General features: G+C 34.1%; 1 long non-coding RNA gene across 1 annotated transcript; it reads right to left on the bottom strand.

Moving 5' to 3' along the window:
• LOC144363562 (uncharacterized) lies at positions 1–2,215 on the bottom strand. Its single transcript, XR_013422757.1, has 2 exons — positions 2,159–2,215; positions 1–314 (listed from the first exon to the last, which is right to left on the bottom strand). It is a non-coding gene; the product is annotated as an uncharacterized LOC144363562 (long non-coding RNA).
• Between the last annotated feature and the right edge of the window lie 8,080 nt (positions 2,216–10,295).

The following is a 10,295-nucleotide window of genomic DNA, read 5'->3' as shown; positions in this document are numbered from 1 at the left end:
TTTGATTAATTCTATTCTTGTTTACTAATATAAATGGCGGTCATTGCCTTAGGTGGTCCACACATTGTACTGTCAAAGCTCAATAAGCACAAAAGTTGCCAGTCTCTTGACAAATGCACAACTGCTGCTCTTGTGAACCATCGGGATATTTGCTGCATCTACCAATGCCACGTGTTTCCTGGTCGTGTGCCGCTGCTTTGTTCAACTCTCGGGCATTGATATTCTGAACAGGATCCGATACGACCAGTCCAAACACCAACATACACATGAGGATGGTTATTGTGAAGCGCATAGTAACAGGTTCAATCCGTCAGCTGAAAAAAAAAATATAAAAATACTTTTACTATTAAAACAAATCATTGGTGCGGAAATGAAATTTGTTTTAAATGAATGCTGAGTAATTAAAACATTACCGACATTGAGACTCGTATGTAAATGTATGTAATGGAATTTGTTAGATAATTATATAAGTGGTAGTCAAAGCATGCATGAATACGTATTCATATGTCTGAGCGTTACAACTACCACATTACTCGTGTGTCTATTGCGAAATATGTATATCATATTATGTATCAATCCATGGGAGATTGTGGGCGTTACAATTTTGTTTATAATAACAGCTAAGAGATGCGTCATGTATTGGGCCCAATTATTAGGAATGCCAAGGTCAATGGATCCCCATTACATGTTACTTTATGCTGTACCACTTCGAGACCGGTCACTTATGTTAAATAACTATTATTATCGTGCAATATGCAAGGGGTTTGGGATGCACAGGAAGTCTCAAATATTGATTTATTTATTTAGATATTCGCTTCTAGATTGAAATATCGTTTGTATTTGGAATGCCATGGTGATATTTCAACTATGGATAAACTAGAAAACTATCAAAATTGAACTACTACAATAAAGATCGTCATTTATTATTTAATTAATTCATGTTGACTTAGTAACAAGAACGTTAAATAACAAATAACAGAAATCTGGAACATGTAGACTTCATTAAGCTGACCAGTTGGACGATGACACAGACTATGATTTCATGGTTCATTTATTGTTGATCGAGCAAATTATAGAGTCCTGTTTGTAACCAGTCAAGAAATAATCACAAAACTCGTTCTCAAAATATCTAACCACTGACAGGAAGTTAATTGATTTAAACAACATAACACAATTTTACTTTTGTTTGGATTATTTGAGTAATTGAAATTATGATATATTTTGTCAAATTTATACTGTCAAAATATTCATTGTTAAATTTGTTACTATGTGGCGGAATTCTGAACGAGCGAAAAAAAGACTGCCACCAGGAAATATCTGATTATTTGAAATCTCAATACATTGTCAAATTCTACTACACTATCTGCTTTTCAGTGGGGCATGGTATAAATAGCTATATAAAACTCTAGTTTTTAGATAATCACATCATCAACCTATAGTGAAAAGCATTGAATTGAAATGAACAGTGACCTTTGTAAACCTTGAGAACAAATTTTAGAACTCCCTTGCCAACTGGAGACAGGAAACGCAGATACAACTATATTTGGTTCTATACTAGGAGGCTCGCGATAAGTTACTTTCGCAGTGAGTAGGACTTTGTCGCAATAATTGGTCCTTTCGTCAGAGTTGAGAAAAACGCGTTGAACAGGAAGTCCATTTTGGCTATTTATACACGAGACATTCCAGTAATGAATCGTTTGATTGGCATATCAAAATTCTTCCAAACATATTTTAGTATAAAGTAGTAATCATCATTTCTGTTGGAATTCAAGTACTAGATAAAATCAGATTATATGACTTCGTATAAAATAAATAAATCAAGTTTAGTAACAAAACTGGGATAAGATTCATAGATATAAAATACCTTAGTATTTACAAAATATTTGCACTGTTTTAATTGACAAAAAACGCAATCGAAAATATTACAACACGCGGTATTATTCTGTATTATTCATACAAACTGAACCCTTCTGAGAGAAATTGAACGTGGATTGACGTAATGGCATACGCAAGTGAAAAGGTCGCTGAGAAATAAAATTTACGGTTTTATGCTCGCACACACACACCGACGTTTCTTATACATAAGAATGTTGCTGAAATAACAGTCGTGCTCAATGTCGGTAAAAAAACACGCTGTAAATTTGTATACCAGGCTTACCTTAAGCGTCCAGGAAGAGTATTAAATAATCAGTATCGATAGTGCAAGCGATATTGTGATTTAAAAACTGTTTATATAGGAAATATAGTTGAGGCGCGCGTTAATTACAGTAAATATTGAACAGTTACAGTACAAACAATCTGTCATTTAGGGCGATTAAAATACATGAAGATAGTAGTTTAATAGCAAACAATCATCTTTTGAATTCTGTCTTTTCGTGCGTAATAGGTAAAATTTCATAACTAAATTGTCAATGGTTGGTTAAGAGAATGCGTTTAAAATATATAAAGGTGGTAATTTATTCGCAAACAATCATCTTTGAATGGTTATTTCGTCGTACGTAATCGGTAGAATTTCATAGCAAAATGATGCACTTCAAGGGTCGATAACCCGATAAGATAACCTATAAAAGATGTAATGATTGACACTTTTCGTAATTTCCGATAATTGTTCCGGGAGATTCACCAAAACAAATGATTGATTCTGCCATTAGGGGGTTATAGTTATAGCATGGTATGTGTTTTCTTGTTCATCTATATCTGCACACATACTAACTCGTTATGATTGAATAGGATATATAATCGGTGACCTTAAATATCATTTACGAGTGTAGTTAACGCAGAACTTTACGACAGTTTACAGATCGTTATTTATGTGAGCGCACTCAGCGTGTTCCAATTATTTGCAAGTACTTAATGAAATCATTTATTTTGAAATCGTCAATGTAATTACGATTATAGTGACACATCTGCGGTTTCGCGCATCTTAACGGAAATCGGCAAACAGTTTCAGTACAGTAAAAAAAACAAATCCAGTGCACGGACAGGATATGGTTTCGAGACTTAAAAATGCATTTTGGTGAATATCTTAGACTATTGATATTATAGCAAAAACATTCAAATTCAGCATATATCAAACATTTATCACAATACTCATTGTCGAGTCATCAAATAAGCTATATTTTTGTACTTTTAAGAGATAATCAATCGGTGGCATCACAGTCTCAAATTGTGTTCATGTGTGTGATAGTGCCGGTTGAAATGTCGGATATGAGGTTATTACGAAAATACCTCAAATTATGCACGAAGACAGTACAGCAGAAGTAGCGGCCATAAAAATGTATTTCCCAAGGACGCAGGTCGTTTGGAACAATTTTAAGTTTCAAGTTCGTTTCATGTCTAGAAACATTGTAACGTTGTTATTTTGGTGAATATATAGAACATGTCAAATTCATATAAAGGATTTTGATATGCCAATCGAACAACTCCGTACTGGAACGTTTCCAGTATAAAAAGTCCTCTACGCTCCGAAATTTGACGATACCAGCCCAACATGAACTTCCTTTTCAACGCGTCTTTAATGTAATCAGAGTTGAGGGACTGTGATGTAATTGATATGTTGACGTCGCCGTACGTAAAAACACACTCTCGAACTTGACAACATTCTGTCTCAGACCACTAAGCAAATGGATGGAAATATCGGTTGAATCAATCATGAAAACTGATGATTCGATTGATGGCCGGAATAGCTGTATTGTTCATTTTATATGCAATTGTGATTCTAAATTTATATGTGTAAAATGTCGCTGGTGTGGACAGCGACGGCTTTCTTTCGGGCAGCTGACTTTTACATTTTTTGTTCTGACTTTTTCTCGGTTGAATTTTACACTGATAAGTAAGTATTAAGTAGGACCTGAAGGTAGCATTAATATGCAGCATTAATGGGCAAGTGTCATTGAGTGACAATCCCTTTTTTTAAATCTCATTTATTGGGATTTCCGCATGAAGTAACACGTTATCATAATAGGAAGGAAAAATAATGTCTTTTGTCCAGGTTGTATAATGGATCCCATAATTAATATATCATGGGTATTTTTGTAAAGTGTACCTTTATGTATTACCGGTAAAATATGCACACCTTTAAAATGATAAAAACCTCAAATGCAACCGTAGTACACATACAGAGTAAACACAATTATCGAGAGTAATTTGGGATTACCGGTAGTTAAAATTTTGCAAACATGGTGTGATATTATATATAATTGTTGGTGGGAATTACCAAGCCATATTATAAAATAGTCAACAAATATTATTTGTAACTAACCGTAAAATACACCCATCATTGTCGCTGATGGCATATTTTATATTGCAATTTCTTAATTTTATTTTGTTGTTTTACAACACATTAGTGATACAGTGACCCCTCGCTAAATCGCGGGTGCTGGGATCCAAACAAAAAACGCGACTTATCGGGGTTCGTGAATGGGAGGGGGTTCATGTGTTGAAAATGTAGAAATAGCACATACACACAAGTTTTCTTTATTGAAAAAACATCACAGCTTCTATGCCCACATGGATTCAACTCAATTTTATAGAGCTATATCAAAGGCGGACCAGCCAGGAAGTTTGTAAAGTCGCTATTTGACATTTGATGAGAGGGTGCACTTGAAACTAGCTAGAATATATTACATCTCAGTTAACGTATATGCATTTTTACTACCATAAAAATATGAAATTACACAGATAGGAGAAATGTCTCATGGCATGGAAGAATGCTTTCTTTTGTCCAGGTTATATGATAAATATTTGAGTGTGTATGTAAAAATATGCAATCATAGTACACATGCAAAGTAAACAGAATTATGTGAACTTGCGTTTGACGATTACATTTTTCAGTAGAACCTGCTTGTATTCGGACAGAAAAAATGAAGTTTCCGGGTGACCAAATTAAAAGCTAATAGTGAAATCGGCGAAGCTCCTCGAAGCTTCCTGGTTACAGGGCCGGAAACTGCTGGTTTGGTTTTGATCACTTCTCTTACTTGGATACAATAAATTTGTGCTTTCATTTAAAACATCATTAACTATTTTCCGTGTTGTATTCATATTGTCTTTTGCTAGCATAAACTATGAATAGTAGTATTGTAGCCGATTTTACTAGTTTAGTCAAAAGATTGTGGTATTTTTTGAATTTATTTTTAAGTTCGATATTATTGGACGATCTTTTCATGATACAATACATTAACAACTTGTTTTCGAATATATGATAACAGGGCGTGTTTTGCTGCTACTCGCAGAAACAAGTAGCAGAACGTTTTATACTCTATATCAGTGTCCAAACATTCATACACAGAATTCCATTAGAATTTCAATGACTCGGTAATGACATTTTCCTTATTATAGCGTAGACAATCTTTGTAAGAAACTGCATTTTGGTTAAATACATTTGCAAAATTATTTATGATTGCAAAGGTTGGATAATGGTCACTGTTTTCAGTTTGTATAGATCTACTTTCATTAGAAACATTTACGATCACGTGGTCAATGAGGATATTTGAAGATTCAGTAACTCAAGTGTACGTTTTAATGAACTGACAATAACATCGATTATGACATCAAATGGAGAGTGTTATCGCGTGCTGCACCATATAATACTCCAAGCAAACGTTGCAACTTATGTATTAGAGAGAAATATATTATAATTTTCCAACCACATTACTGTAGTTTAAATAAAAGAAATGAGTTGTTTTTCTTCCTGTTGACAAAGAGACAAATCGTTGCTATGCAACAACTAGTTTTAATATCGTAAACCAACTCCATTGTTATGCAAATCTTAACGCTTATAAGGTAGTCTGTTTTGATGGTTTATTCAATAAAGTCTTAACTCCTGATGAGTGAGGTACTCCATATACCTTACGAAACAGTACTGTAGAGTCAACTTTACTCATGTAGTCGTGTGTCTTAATTTCTCTGTCCACGTATGTATTACTTGGAGCAAAATACAGATCCTAGAAACTTAGTATTTATATTCTTGTGTTTTTGTTTTGTTTTATTCATTTAATATGTTTATGGCTATTCCTTGCTCTGCATATTGTCTGTATCACTGTTCTTGTGGGTTTGTGATGTAAGCCGTGATTGCTGCTTAGGGCACTGGGGCAACGCGACATAATTGGGTTTGGGTCGATTGTCATCGGGCAATGTAGAACCCGTCACCCTATCAGCAGTATGCTTTTATGCTTTTACTATGGGCACGACACTGGTAAGGTAAGACATCGTTTTCACTGGTGGTAGCTAGGTGTTAGTAATTAATAATTTCATCTTTCGATTACTCTTTTATTCACTGTTTTGCTCGGAAACCCGCCACCTCTGCCTACAGTTCAAAATATTCATTTTGACTGACTGGAGTCCACGGAGGGTTTTAACCTGCTCTTCACATAGTCCATAACCACCATAGATTCCGGGTCCTTCCCAACCACCCAACTTTTCTTAGCAATTTGTTTTAAGTCCTTGTATATCAGGGGTGGGTCCAGTAAAATTTACGGAGCGTAAATCGCAGAGAAGCTATGCGTAATCCAGATGATATGAATGATCGTTTGGGGGGATGCCCCCCCTCTGAATCCGCCACTGTCATATATTGAGAAAAAAGGGGAGTGAACAAAAGGCAAGATGGCGCTGACCTTGGTCACGTATTATATGACGTGAAAGAAAATCTATGAGGTCATGGGGCTTCCCCTGACCTAGATTTCTCTTTCCGTCACTGACTGAATCACAGATTAATTCCTACAGTTCAAAATAGTCATTTTTACTGACAAGTTGAAATTTGCCTCTGCCTAAATTTATGACAATTTAATTGTCATCTGTTAGCAGTGACACATGGAAAATTAAAACATATTTTCTGACTTTCCTTTCTGTATGTTTTAGCATATTTATGTGTTTTATATTTAGTGAATTCTTCCATTTCAGTGCCAATAAAATTAATGACTTTAGAAATGAATCTAAAGACCCTGAAACCATCATATAATTGTACAAGTCTGTCAACTCGCATTGGGTTATTTTAATACTGTGATAGCTGAATGTATTGTCAGTGCTCTATTGTAAAAAGTTGTGACTTCTTCAGCTTGCAGAAAATATTAGGAATTTTACTTGCAACTCTTCTATCATGGGATTCTTCGCTCCCATTTACAAATAGTACTATATTTTATTTTACCGGTACTATCGATTCCGTATTATCAGCTCTGCGCTCACCACAAAATGATGTTGACAATTACAAATATTCGGCATCACTATTACAAAATAAACCAGGTGGAAGATTTACTTCCCCAGACAAAATATTTGATCAATATCTTATGTAACCAACCGATTACTATCAGAGTTACCTTTGGTTTGTCATTATTTACAAAAATATCAGATTCATTGTCAATATGATGTAACCATGTTATAGCTTGTGATGTGAATAGTTCACCGTTTGTCACGGGGTGGTTTACTGTTCCCAATATAATATAAGGCCTGTCTTTTTCAAATTGCACAATTTAATGGGTACAGTGTCTGATCCACTCAGTCTTCTGGGTAAATATGTAATGGTTTTGATTACGTCAGCAACTACATTGTGCTAATTTTCTGAAAGATACCCTAGGAGATCAAGTGGGTGCAAGTTGATCATTAAATTACAGAATGTCTATACCAATTACATTTTTATGGAAATTAATAAGCAACCAAAATATTTCTACTTTTACTATGTGGTCTATTCTGACGTTTTACGGTATTGGCTTGTAATGTATATATAATAGAGGTGGTACTTTGTGAAAAAATAATCTATCTTGGAAAATCTTGCTTAGATCAATTACAGATATGTGCACCTTTCCCTTAAATTGGTCTTTCTATTGTGATCGAGGCCCTATATAGTTGAGATCCGTTTCTTTATTTCCGTTTTTTGATGCAGTGGACGCTATTAATGATTGGCCTGTATTCAAATAAAGTCCATTGACAGCTGTCTGGTGTATTACACAATATCAAAATACTCCTGTGACGTGTTTTTAAAAGCCACTTACTGTGTGACTCACACCTTGATATTTCGGCGGGACAGCCACTATGTGGTTTTGGGTACTGCTTGTACCGTTGTGTGCAGATAATTGTGGTTTCATTGTTCCTGTGTTTGAAATATGCCGATTCTTCCCCTGTTCACCGTGTTAACGTCAAAATGGTTTTACGTTGTATGTGACGAGATGCACAATAATAACAATATGTCATCGTTTTTGGTAAGAGCTTTTACATATGTGATTATGTGACTTTATTGGAACTACTTTTATTGTATGCGTTAAAATACATACTTTTGTAATGGTGTTGTATGTCACCTGAGCACCCGAGTGTATTTATATTTAGTTTCATATTTCTTCTATTACAATATTGAAATCAAAACATATTCTGTATTGGGATGTTTTTATTAGGGCCATGATGCGTTTTTCATAAGAATTTACAAACTCGTCGATGTTTTGTGTTTGTTTCATTCTTGATTTCAGTGTACTATTTCTGGCTTTCTTGCCTGATTTTGTACTGAACCATTCAATGTTTTTGCTTGCCATAGTACCCCTTATCTATCAGCTTTCTTTCTTATTTCGAAGATAGCGGAGCTAGATGATTGTCCGTCCGTCATCGCCTGTCAACATTTATTTCAACTTCCTCGCGAAAATTAATATATACTTTGATTCTTTGTATGTATGTATTGAAAATACTTTTTTTTAGTAAAAATGCTATTTTCGACTTGAAACTGCAAGCTTAAATACTTTGGTACTTGGTATCTTTCGCGGACAATTGTCAACTTTGTTGATATCGTGACGAAATCTTAAATATTTTTGTAAACAAATATTTTCGACGTCTTCCTGAAAAAGTACCAGCTCGATTGCTCTGACTTCGGTCAGACATGTTTATTTTGTGACAATATTTCAATTCTCCATTTTAGCCATTGTGTTTTTCATGTTGGGTAAATAAACTGCGGGAACACTGACGACAAAGCTAATATCTTATCGTACAGAACATTATCAATTTTGTTTTGAAGAGGACACAAACTCAGCCGAGGTGTATTGGCTGTTAGGTCACTTGTTCGAATGTTGTTTACATTGTAGTTATCATTTCATCACCGCCCAATCCTAATAACTTGTCCCAAACTAATGTCTGCATTTTATGACAAACTACTTGTTTCTAAAACAATTCTTACAATTCATCGTGTTATCTTATTTAACTTTTATGCAGATATGTGTGATTGTATTGATCAAATTCAGGGAGGGTAAAATAGGTGGAGCACCAACGTTACCATTGTAATTTAGATGGATTCAAGGAGAGTGAGTATACAAATTGTAGGATGAAACAAACGTCACTCAATACTATGTGGGGAAAAACGACTGTGACTAAAGCAAACTAAGACGAATAAGGCTCCCAGCATGCAATCTTGAACAATTGCCACACTAATATTTACACAATCTAGAAAGGAGTAAAAAGTGCTGTGAAGGTATTTATTTTAGCATCCATGTGCAGAAAAATATACTACAACATTTTCTAGTATGCTCCTACTTATACTAATATTAAAGTTATTATGACGTTAAAGGGAAAGGATATTATATATGTATCAGATTTTATACAAATACGATCATCTATTGAATATTCAATTATTGCTGCAGGACACTCTTCACTCAATGTGTATTTATTAACATAAAGAGCCTGTAACGAGAAAAGATATTTTGATTACTAAGCGCATATGTAGCATGTTTGAATTACAAAAGTTTGAATAATTGTTATTGTAATGCAGAGATATTTTTTGTTTGAAAGTGGCGACTGTTTCGGCTCTTGTATATACAAATGATTTACATTACAGTCGGCCATTGGGGCACATTTGTCATATTAAGACAATCGTGAATTCATACTGTCAAACTCTCAAAGGGCAACATACTTGAATCAAAACTCCAGATACCGGGAAATACAAAAAATGTATTTATCACGGCTCTTTGCAATTCTCACAAAAATTGTTTTACAACAAAAAAATAATTGAAATGTTCGTGTTAAAATTGTATCCATTTTAATTGTGGTGTTTTATATGTTTACAATCATTCTTGCAACTTATTTTCTAATGATTCCAATATATAATTTTAGCAACATAATTAAGGTAGAGATGCAGTTTATTTGGCTTGCTTTTTTAATTGAGTAATCAAATTTTCACAGAATGTTCTTTAGATAGAAATCTATATAAAAAACTAAAAAAAAATACTTTTAATTGAAAATCACAAATAAATTGCATCTCTACTTTAAGCCAACTTAATTGTTTAAAATTTCTGGCATTAATCTCTGAGAATATGATATAAAAATACCCGAGG

The sequence above is a fragment of the Saccoglossus kowalevskii genome, chromosome 12, assembly GCF_978046115.1.
Source record: "Saccoglossus kowalevskii chromosome 12, keSacKowa6.1, whole genome shotgun sequence".
Classification (NCBI taxonomy): domain Eukaryota; kingdom Metazoa; phylum Hemichordata; class Enteropneusta; family Harrimaniidae; genus Saccoglossus; species Saccoglossus kowalevskii.
This window is presented reverse-complemented; position numbering and strand designations above follow the sequence as displayed.